The sequence below is a fragment of the Pleurodeles waltl genome, chromosome 1_1 (genome assembly GCF_031143425.1).
Source record: "Pleurodeles waltl isolate 20211129_DDA chromosome 1_1, aPleWal1.hap1.20221129, whole genome shotgun sequence".
Classification (NCBI taxonomy): Eukaryota; Metazoa; Chordata; class Amphibia; order Caudata; family Salamandridae; genus Pleurodeles; species Pleurodeles waltl.
Window position 1 is genome coordinate 61,118,008 of NC_090436.1, and position 12,014 is coordinate 61,130,021.

Here is a 12,014-nt window from a genome sequence, read left to right on the forward strand (position 1 = left end):
CCTTGGTGGGCAGTCACAGTTCTCTCTTCTATTCTATGCACTGTATCTCCCTGACAGCTGTCTCTCTCTCTCTCTTCACAGAGACTGTTTCTAGCCAGCAGCTCACTCTCTTTTTCTCGGTTGGTGGGCAGCCACAGTTCTCGCTTCTATCCTATGGACTGTCTCTCCCTGAGAGCTGTCATGCTGTCTCTCTCGTCAAAGACTGTCTCTAACCAGCAGCTCACTCTTTCTTCCTCCCTTGGTGGGCAATCACAGTTCTCTCTTCTATCCTATAGGCTGTCTCTCCCTGACAGCTGTCTATCGTCACAGAGACTGTCTCTAACCAGCAGCTCAATCTTTCTTCCTCCCTTGGTGGGCAGTCACAGTTCTCTCTTCTATCCTATAGGCTGTCTCTCGTCACAGAGACTGTCTCTAACCAGCAGCTCACTCTTTCTTCCTCCCTTGGTGAGCAGTCACAGTTCTCTCTTCTATCCTATAGGCTGTCTCTCCTGACAGCTGTCTATCGTCACAGAGACTGTCTCTAACCAGCAGCTCACTCTTTCTTCCTCCCTTGGTGGGCAGTCACAGTTCTCTCTTCTATCCTATAGGCTGTCTCTCCCTGACAGCTGTCTATCGTCACAGAGCCTGTCTCTAGCCAGCAGCTCTCTCCTATGGACGGTCTCTCTCTGACAGCTGTCACTCCTCGTGGTCCAGAGACTGCCTCCCTGACATGCCAGCGTCTCTTCCACCAACAGCTCTCTCCCCGTGCTGCCGGCTCGCGCCCGCTCCGTGCCCGCCCCGCTCACCGTGCGGTGCCGCCGCTGCTGCCTCCCTTCTCGCCTCGCGCTGACTCCTCTATCCCGGCTTCACCCTCGCAGCCAACGAACCCAGCTCGAGCGCCCGTGACATCACGGGGAACCCGCCCCCGCCCCGCCGACGGCCACCTCGCGGGCTCCGCCCCCGGGGCAACCTCCTCGACGTGCCCCATTGGGTAAGTTCCACGTCCGTCGCAGCAGAGGGGCGGGGCCTTCCCCATTGATGCACTTCAAAGGCTTTTCGATTCACAAGCGCCAGGCGCTTCCCTCGGGAAACACGTGCGCCGGTGCTGCCGTCATAAACAGAGTAGAAGGGCGACTGAGCAACCTCCCCGTCCTCGTCCCTGCGATACCCTATCGGCCATTTTAGAATGGTATGTTAGGGGTAGAAAACGAATAAGAGGAAACTGCTTTTTACACAGGCAGCCTAGAATGCTATGACATTACCTTGACAAGATTTTAAATTATGTTCTTGTACTCTTTGTTAAAAAATCAGCATTATTCTGTTAAAACAATATAGGCGCACCCATCCGTGTATATTTGTCAAAATGCATTACGGTGTGTTGTCTACGTTTATTTTCTTTTCAAGAATCCGAAATTCGACGTCGGTTATGTTTCATCAAAAGATTGCCGATATGTGTTGAGATTTGGATTGTCTCGACTATCCGTCTTTCTCCGCTCTTTCATTTCACTCGTCCGACACGTGCTACGAGCTCTTATTGGTGAATCCCCTTTTTCTATGATGATTTCACTTCTTTTTGATTGGATAATGACTGCGGCTGAGTAGGCGGAGTTGCCGAGGAGCCAGTCCCTTTTGATCTTTCCATGAGCCGGAGTCTCGCGCTTTCTTTCTTTCAGTCCAATGGTTGCCTGGCAGCAGCGCAGGCACTTCTGTGTAGGCGAGAAAAAAAGGGAGCTCGGGAGCGGGAATCCCAACAGAAGGTTCTGGAAGTTGATTCGACGCCACCTGACCGGATGTTAGCTGAAATGGGCTGCAAAGTACTGAGCTGATCACATACCGCCGTGCCTGACTAATAAATGGATAGTGACTGAGCTAATACTGTACACTGGGACACGGTGCATAATTTGAGCGGTGGTTGCTCCGGCACTTATTTTTGGGGACAGGCACTTATTTCTCTACATCAGACATTTCCCAAGAACAACGGATAAACGAACAAACAAGAAACGGAGGAAAAGAAATACAGAAAAATCAGTCACCAAGGGAGAAAGCAGACATCTGTAAGAGTGAGATAACAGAGCATGGAGTGCCTGGCAGTTAGTTAAAGCGGCCCGAGGTGGATGTAAAATTTTCTAGCATTCACATCAAGAATTTCAATTCTATTAGGAACACAAAGGCGAGGATTATGCTTCTCTTTCCATGCTTTATTTTCCAGCAGCCAATAGAGAAAGTTTTTTTTTTTTTTTTTAAACACTACATTTCTCAGTATAGACTGTTACAGTCACATGACCAACCATAGAGGGTGCCTCGATAAAACCTGTTGACACAAAAATACGTCCTCTTTCTTTGCAGAACTTCACAGTTAATATACCGCCTCCGAGAAAGTAGATACCAACGAGAACTTAAGGTCCAAGGAACCTCCAGGACATCCGAGCATACATCCCCTGAAGCTGGAGAGGAGCAAACATATGTGAGGTCTCAGTCAAAACTGGGTCTCTCCCAAAGCGAAGTGTAGAAACATCGCTTTTCATCTTGTCCTAGGAACAACAAACAAATACAAGGCATAAATCTTGCCGCAAGTTCTGAAATAATAATCATAGTGAAAAATTTAAGTGAAACCAAACGGGGGAACACTAAAGAGAAAAACATTATTTTACTCATATATACAATACCCATGAACATAATGCCAATATATTGTAAAATATGGGTGGGATAATCCTCGCCTCTGTGTCATTAACAGAATTGAAAATTCTTGATGCAAATGCTATAAAATTTTACATTCTATGTCAGGAATGGAGGCTTCAATTATGTTTGTTTAAAGCTAATCCATCACCACTGAGGAAACCTCTATTATCGGTTTGTAATAAAAGGTTTTAAAGGTAGATCTAATGACCAATCAGCAGCTTTCAAAATATCCTCTAGCTGTGAAAGCAGATAAAAAGATTTAGATGCCATAGCACCTCTAACAGAATGAGCTCCAAAACCTGGAAATGTCTATCCGTGCTTAAGATAAAGGCCATCTTACCCACCTTGCTAATGTAGCAGAGGAGATGGGGCAGTATGGTTTTTGCAGAGCAATCAACAGTTGACCCTGCATATTTATTCTCAGTTCCGCTGTACTTACCTCAGGCCTTCAAGCATTGAACTACGCAAAGCTTGGGATTGTTCAGATAAGCCAGATAAGAAATTTAACCTGGTGTTACATTTTGTTCTTTGGGATAGTACAAAAGCAACCCCTTCCGGAGTAAATCGGCACCCTGCCAAATCCAGCGCCCTCACATCTGCAATTCTTTTACATTAAATCAGGCATAATAACATAGTGAACATGCCAGACAACTGTTTCCTATATAGAAATCTATTGCTCGGCCAAGCGTTCAAAAATCTAAGAACCGCATTAATGTCCCACAGACCAGAATACTTGGGAAGAGGGGGATTAACAATCCTAATTCTTCGAATCAGTTTACACACAATGGGAGGCTGGCCAATTGGTCTCCTGTCAATAAAGGGATGACCAGCAGAAACAGCAGAGTGGAAATTATTAATTGACCTGTAAGCCGTCCCTACCGCTGCCAAAGAGGAAAGAAAATTCCGAATCATGGTGCAATCTGCATTAAAGGGATCTGTACCCCTTATACTGCACCAGCACCCCAATCTCCATGCTGAAGTGTACCCTTAGTGAGTGCTTGAAGTCCATGATTGAGCAATGTAGTCCTGAGCTCTCGAAAGGCATAGGAGACTCCATCGTTCCCTGAAAGATGCCAGGCAATGAGAGACAGCTGACCGGATTGGATGAACAGGTGCGGGAAACCCAAAGGGTCTATCAGTAGGTTCAAATGCCAAGGAAGGAGGATCGGACCTGCACAGGCTAGCTCGAGAATAATGGGAAACCAAGCTTGAGACCTCCACAGGGGGGTTACTAGTATCATCTCCGCTCTCAATTGAGCCAGCTCTCTGGGTATCATCATAAACGGAGGGAAGACATAAGAGTGCCACAGATTCCAGTCCTGCAGGAATGCATCTGTCACTTTCGCTCCCAGATCTGGGCGCCAGCTGAAATACAGTGGTAGTTGGGAGTTCAGACGTGACGCAAATAGATCTATGTCACAATGACCCAACCAGTGCATTAATTGGCGAAATGTCCTTGGATACATTCTCCAATTGCTGGCATCCGTTAAGTGGCGAGAGTGCCAATCTGCCACCACATTGCATTGACCTGGCAGGAATTCTGGCTTTACTGAAATTTGAATCTGAAGGCAAAAATGCCAAAAATCCTTGGCTATCTCCGATAGAAGCTTGAACCGAGTCCCCCTGAGTTTGTTCACATAGCCCACCGCTGAAACATTGTCCATGCAGAGCAGAATACAACAATTTGCTTTCCCTGCCATGAAACTGCGGATTGCAAAAAAAAAAACAACCAGAAGTTCCAGGCAATTGATATGAAGAGCCAACTCCGTCCCCAACCAACGGCCACCTGTGGGCACTGGGCCACAAACGGGCCTCCCAGCACCAGTGGCTGGCATCCAATTCTATAATCATTTCCGGAGTCGAGTCAAATATGGCTCTGCCGTTCCATGCCTCCATGTGGTTCAACCACCGCAAAATCTCCGTCCTCACCTCCTGCGATAGCACAATTTGTTGTAAGACAGGCCTTTGTTCAAGTGTTGGATTTTTAAGCATTGAAGGGCCCTGTAATGAAGAGGATCCAGAAATATTGCTTGTATGGAGGATGCTTAGAGACTGACTAACCGGGCTATGGACCTCCTGGATGTGGTCATCCTGGACAATGATAACCTAAATTCTCTCTTGATATTCTTTACTTTATAAGTTGAGGTGTGAGAGAATTTACCTGGAAACCCAGAAATTCTATGCATTGAGTCAGAGTCAGAATGGATTTCTGTGCACTGATCACAAACCCCAGATCCTGCAGCAGATAAATTGCCCACTCCAGATGCTGAATGGATCTTTGAGGACATTGGGGCATAATGATTATGTTGTTAAGATAAATGATGAGACGAACGCCCGAGATCTCAGAAATTCAATGACTGGTTTCATGATCTGCATAAAACACCAGGGTGCTGACGAGAGACCGAAAGGAAGGACTTTGAACTTGTAACATTTCTATTTCCATTGAAATTGAAGGAATCTTCTGTGAGGAGGAAAAATGGGGATGTTTATATAGGCATCCTCCAGGTCCAATCAAACTATCCAATCCCCTTTTTGATCCCCTCCATCTTGAAATGACTGCATAGGATCCACTGGTTGAAGTCTCGGAGACTAAGAACCAATTTTGAGCCACCTCTCTTCTTTTCTACCAGAAAAATGTCACTTATGACGCTCGGATTCCTGTATTGCGTCTTTCGATAGCAGGGTTTGGAGTTCTGCATCTATAAAACACTGATCTAATTGGGAAAAACACATCAGATGTGGGATATTTGATTGAATAGGAGTTCTGTAAAACTCTAGTCTGAAACCCTGAATGGTTTTGAGGACCCAAGGGTCCTGAGAAATCTTTTGCCAATTGTGTACAAACAGTTGGGTTTGTCCCTGCTCTTGGTAGTCACCTCTGCTTCTTTGCAAGTTGTCTCCGGACAAGCCCTGATAATAACCGCGGCCGAACGCTCATCCTCTGAAGTACCGGCCCTTCCAAAAAGTGGCCTTGAACCTTTTTGATTGAACCCTGGGCCTTATCCACGCTAGAATAAGTTGAGACGAATTTGGACAATTCCTTCAGGAATAGAGATCTGATAAGGAGTCCCTGAGCTACCGGGCCTGATTCTGAGGAGGCTGGATCTGCCAGTTTGGGGTCTAATTTCGTGAGAATGGATTGTCGGCATTTGTTGGAAATTGCGCAATTGGTGTTTCCCAAGTAGGATATAGCTTGTGGGGTCCATCCATCCAGGATTTCCGCATCTATGGGTGTGTTAGACTACTTGGAGTGAAAGGCCATCTCCAAAACTTTTTAAGTGGACCTGTTATGTCCAAAAGTTTATCTTGGCATGATTTCCTTGCCCTACCTATGTCTTTCTCCGGGTCCTTAGTGTATTTCTTGAGGTACGTCACCATGGTGGGGTCCACCTCAGGGGTGTCCACTATCTTGTCAGGCAAGTCAGGCCTAGGGAACTCAGAGCGTAAGCAAGCTCGAACCTCCTTGTGAAAATCCTGTCGTAGATACGTTTTTACATAATCTACCTTCGAAGGAGGAAACCATGCGGTTGATCTGGGGTGCATAATGTCACCCGGCTCAAAAGTCAGAACCTTGGGCTGTTTGTTAGAGGTTGTGTAGTGAGATTTAGCTTTGCATTTGCGCGGACCTTGAAAATCTTCTTGCAAAGAACTCCGAGAGGCTGCATAATCTGTGTCATCAGATGTAGCGTCATTGTGGGAGCCTGAAGGGATACTGTAAGTATGCTTACTAGCCAGTGAAATAGCTAGGCGTTCAAACGCCTCAGAATGAGGCTCCTTATTTTTTTAGCTCTGGGGCTTGTCCCCTTCATTAATCATGCCTGATGAGGGGGGTATCCAGCCCTGTTGATGGCAAAGCCAAAGAGGTGCTGCTTCAGAGGGGCAATCGCCTTTACAAATGCGTCATTTACTGTTTGGCGTACCCGTGCGTCCAGGGCGTGGCCAAATACTGCCCAAAAGACCTGGACTGCTCCTCATCATAATAGTAGTTGTCCTCACCTTCTTGGTATTTATTAAACATTATGCAGTCTTTCAGGACTTATTAAGTATAGAGAATAAATGGTTCAGGCACCCCAATCAAAACAAACACTTTCCCCACCGGCGGTGGATCAAGGGGGGGGGAGGGGCAGGAGGACCATAAGGTTATACTCACACTCCAGTACAGAACAAAACAATAAACTTAGAAAGTGGAGGGAGGACCTGTAATCCAAATGCTCTGGGCAAAGCCTCTGCTAATATTTTACAACCCTGGGGAACTCTCAGTCCGGTTAGGGAGTTCAAGGGATCAGAGCAGACAAAGAACGCTGTAATTCTAACTCAGTGCTTTTCTCCAAAATTGAAAGAAAAAAAACATGTGGAGAAGAGCACTGAGACGTGCATGCACGTTGCATCTTGCTGACCGAAATAGAAAGAGGACTGCATAGCCAAATGTACCAAAAATAACGGAAGTGGTGCACCTCTTCGTTTAGAGGGGGAATCCCTGCTCTAGAAATATAAATAAACTCTAGAAGGAAAATTCCATATGCACAATGAAAGGAAAAACAACATTAACAATAATCTCGTTAAACAATCGCCAGCTGCAAGAAAGCACGTCTGTCTAGCGCTAGTGCGAAAACACCAGCATGTTGAATCATAAACAACTAATAGTTAAATGTAGGTATAATGCTGTGATATTTTAAGAGGTATACTTAATTGGCTGCATAGCAGCAAAGAAAGATGATGTGTTTTCGTGTCAACAGTTTTTATAGAGGCACACTCTATAGTTGGTCATGTGACTGTAATGGTCTACACTGGGAAATGTACTGTTTCAAAAGACTTTCTCTTTATTGCCTGCTGAGAAAATAAAGCATGGAAAGAGAAGCTTAATCCGAGTCTTTGGACCTGATATAGAATTGGGACGTGCTCTGACATTTTATAGCGCCAGTCGCTAGTGTCTGAGCAGCGCTATGGGCACCAGCACTTCTTATTATACAAATAAAGTACTGCTGGGTCAGGAGTGTCTGGACTCTTTCAAGCGGCCTATCAGGATGCCCCTCGAGTGCAGCCGTGCATGCTGTAAACAAAGGGGGGCCTCTGAGGAGCCGGCGTTGCATCACAAATTGAAAAGGAGGGACGAAAAGCAACAAAGAAGGCTTCTTGCACTTTACTGCTTTAGGAATTTGTTTACCTTTAGCGATGCTTATAAGAAAGCATGACTGCCTGCAGTTACATAGCTGCCATATTTTTAAGTAAGTACATGGGTGACCTCAATATGTTTTTGGGGCACCTATGAGCGACATATATGGCAACTGACCCGATTCAGAAGTAAAAATATTTTATTTTAGCTGCTTCCTACCCGAATGTGCCTCTTCTTCAATAGAAGACATTGAAGTCCCCTCATTTTTTTGTTCTGTTAAAAAATGTTAGCACGTACGGAGTGACATTCGTGTCTCTCGTGTGACTTTTTTTTATGGCAAGCAGTTGGTGACTTTTTTTTATGGCAAGCAGTTGGTTAAGAAAACCTATGATATAAAAAAAAATCTTGTTTTATTTAATGCACTGCAATACCTGGATTAAATGAACCACTCGCCCATGCCATGTGACACTGTGATTTCTGAAGTTGTCCTGTCCCAGTGTGCCAGACCTTCATCTAATATCTTTTTTAGTATCATTAAATGCAGTTGGAAATCTGTACTAAGTAAATGCTGTCTTAGCTCAGTGGGGGTCTGTGTATACCCTTTCATCTGTGACTCAGAAATTAATTTTGCAATAAAAACTTGCTATTATGCTAATTTGGTGTTTCAAAGTGCTCAATTGATATATGTTGATGTTACCCAAATTAACCACAATTTTCTGACCTCTTAACAGGGGTGTGGAATTTATTAAAATATCTACTTGTCCAGGGGACAGGTTGCTTCTCAAATCTACTTGTCCTGTAAAAAGATCTACTTGTCCCTTTGGTACCATGTAGTGTGGCAACAAATTATGGCAGCAATTAATAGCCTCTCTGATTATGCCAGGGCTACTACCATAGTAGGGCTTGAATACTTGGAGTTTCAATCCCTACTGTAGCAATTTCCTTATTTTGCCACCTTTCTGCAGATCTGCATACTGGGGCTGGAGGAAGCAGTAAGCAATAGTTCCAGGGCTGGAATGCCTTTGAGTCTGCAAACCTACTAACCTGCATGTTATAAAGATTTTTACCAGCTTCTCTCTAATATTTTCCCATAATAAGAAAGGTTGGACATTTACTCCTGACAATGGCAGAATTAGAACTTCTTCCAGGGTTGGGAAGAAAGTGGCTGGAGGGAAAATGAACTTGCAAATGCTCAATAGATTTTCACATGAGCAAATCTACACATCGTATTTACCCACGCTAAAATACAGTTCACAAATATTTTATAGGGGTACGACATATACCATGGGTGCACTTTTGTGACTTTCTTTAAGAATTTGGGGCCACAAGTAGGTAGGTTCAGATTTGTGACCTGCAAATTGCGAGTCGCAAATCCGAATGTAGGATGGTGTCCTTGACACCATCTGTGATTCGCAAGGGCTTCGCAAATGCCCACATCATGAATAATCATGAGGTGGGTCGCAATTTGCGACCCCCTCACGAATGGTGGCCTGCTGGAGACAGCAGACCACCATGTCTGTGACTGCTTTTCAATAAAGCAGTTTTTTTTGTAATGCAGCCCGTTTTCCTTAAAGGAAAACGAGATGCATAACAAGAACGAAAAATGAAACGTTTTCGTTTCATTTTTTCAGAGAAAGTAGTGGTCCACAGGACCACTGCTTGCTCTGAAAAAATGTTTACAGTGACATTCACAATGGGAAAGGGGTCCCATGGGGATCCCTTCCCTTTTGCGAAAGTGTTAGCACCCATTTGAAATGGGTGCAAACTGCGATTGGTTTGCGCCCGCGTTCGCGGTCACAAAACAATCCTACATTGCACTGCGAGTTGCAATTAGGAAGGGAACACCCCTTACTAATTGCGAGTCGCAAACCCGTTTTGTGATTCGGTAACCAGGTTACTGAATCGCAAAACTGGGTTTGTGCATCGCAGTGTGCTTTTTGCACGTCGCAAACAGCGAAAGTCGCTGTTTGCGACATGCAAAAAGCTACCTACATGTGGGTCTTGGTCCCTAATTAGGTCTGGTGTTAACAAAGACATTTTGTTTTTATTAAACTTCTATTTCTCTCTCTTTCGGCTGGCTTTACTGTGAGTGATCGCATTCTGCTCTTCCACAAGGAGCATATTGCCACACAAAGTAGTTTTGTTCAGTGTCAGGAACTACAGTGGCAATCAGTGACGTAACGAAACTGGAGGGTGCCCCTTTGCAAAGAACATGGAGGAGCCCCCTCTCCAGACTCATTCAGGGCAGGTGCTGTGCTGACGGGCCCCCTGGAGGGCGGCTGCGGGGCCTTTGTTATGCCGCTGGTGGCAACGTGTGCTTTAAGAGTTCAAAAACTTTTTGGGGGGGTTTTGCCAATGTTTGTTACAATGTTGAGGGCCTGGTAGCTCCTACAACAATAAAGTGTTACAAAAGCCATGTCAAAACCAGACACGCATTGATGAAACTAAAAGACTTATAAAAATATGTCAGATTAGTTGGCTTTGTCAGTGTTTGTTTATTTTCATGCTTCCCATAATCGTGTTGAAAATGGTTACACTGATTTTCCATTAGAAATATTTTTGGGAAATACTAGCATGCATCAACACATTTTACTAAATGACACTTCATTTGCATATAATCAGAGAGCATTCTGGGAGCATTATACTTAGCCTCTTAGCCTAAACTTTTCAAACATGTGTGTACACGTTTTTTTTTTTGTACTGGAACCAACGTCAGTAGTGAAGTGTGACCTTAAAACATTTATTTACAGCACGCACCCTAATAATGAAGACTTTCAAATAATGAACCATAAATACAAGTTCGAACAGCATTATCTTTTGGAAACACATTACCTCAACTGCAGAGAGTTCAACTCTCTGTAAACAGACAGCCAAAGGGTTTGTGCTGCAGGGGGTTGGGCCTACTTGTCCCAAGGACAAAGTAAACATTAAAAACTTAATGGAAACCTTTGGCCTTTCGGGGATTGCACTCATGAACTTCATTTGACAAGAGACCTTTGCTTTGAGTGTTCCACTTAGTAAGACTCTTTGCACTGAGTGGTTCATCATGACAATCGCAGTCCTCCCCACTACTATAAGAAGCCACTTCACTTACCTGTGCCTTTGAAATCCTTCAGGCACTGCTAACTCAGCTGCCATGAGCCAGTGCTGCACACTTATCATTACTCCTCGCTGTCAGTGAGACAAGGCGGCGTGGCACCGCTTGTGCAGCAGCCCAGCCATCAGGGCAGACATTGGAAAAGAAAGACTGCTCGGAAGCCTGGGGGAATCGTGCCCAGCTTAGTCCGCAAGCCCATGAGCTCGTAAGTGAAAGCGAAAAGCCCGAAGCCCCTAAATCAGTTGCACGCAATTGGAGGCCATCTGAGACTGGAGGTAAGGCGGTAGTGCACTTTTCGCCTCCCTGTCTTCTTGCCTTGCCCTGCCCTACATTCCCCAGCCTAGCCTTGGCCTTAGACTCACAGCTATTCTGCCATATGGTTGCACGTCCGCCTCCTGTAACGTGCTGTCCTGATCTTTTGACCCTAGCCACACTGCTGATCGTCTTGTTGGGCACCCCTTGTGCAAGTGAGCCAGTGAGCTACTGAGCTGCACACCTGTCACCAGAAAATCCTGCCTGCAAGTTCTGCCTCTTTGCAAGTGAGCCAGCGAGCTACTGAGCTTCTCGCCTGTCACCAGCAAATCCTGCTAGCAAGTTTTGTCCTTGGCTCCGGTTGGCACAGTTTGTTTCTCCAGCACTTGAAAACTGCTTATCTGCATGCAAACGTGCACACTTGCAAAAAAGCTGACATTAAACAAAACCATCTGTTTTTTGTCTACCACAGTGAATCCACGCCACAAGAAGCACCACAGTCAAGCGAGTGTGTTCCCCTTGCTTGAGAGATCGGTAGTGAGCGTGGTCACAGCATTACAGTCGTTGTCCCAGGGTATAACCAGAGTTACGTGGAGGTGGCTGGTCTAGATCCGGGTGCAGCTTGTTTCACTCCGTGTGCTCGCCTGCTTGGTGTGTCCTTGGGAGAGCTTTCTGGAGTGTTCTTCACTGCAGTCCATCTTCATCTTCTGCAGCTCCAGTGTCTTGCCTCGCTGCTGGCCCCTCTCAACCCCTAAGTTGGAATTACTTCTCCAGCAGAGCAACTGGTCATACTACCACTCAGCAATCGAGAGTTGGGACCCCCCAAGGAACATCTGCATGGCTTGTCCAAGCCCTTGACCTACTCCCACATCTTCTGCCCAAAATAGCTCATCC

The 12,014-nt window shown here is 45.4% G+C and overlaps 2 protein-coding genes across 3 annotated transcripts in view; one reads left to right on the forward strand and one right to left on the reverse strand.

Moving 5' to 3' along the window:
* The window catches only part of DNAJB5 (DnaJ heat shock protein family (Hsp40) member B5), a 71,273-nt gene extending 70,380 nt beyond the window's left edge, over positions 1-893 (reverse strand). Inside the window, exon 1 of one of the 2 annotated variants that reach the window (XM_069213129.1) lies at positions 786-893. The gene's annotated coding sequence lies outside the window, so the exon portion shown is untranslated. The remainder of the gene's footprint in view (positions 1-785) is intronic. The other variant, XM_069213044.1, reaches the window with a different exon arrangement.
* The window catches only part of CCL19 (C-C motif chemokine ligand 19), a 1,093,152-nt gene that overhangs the window by 13,518 nt on the left and 1,067,620 nt on the right, over positions 1-12,014 (forward strand). The window lies entirely within an intron of this gene.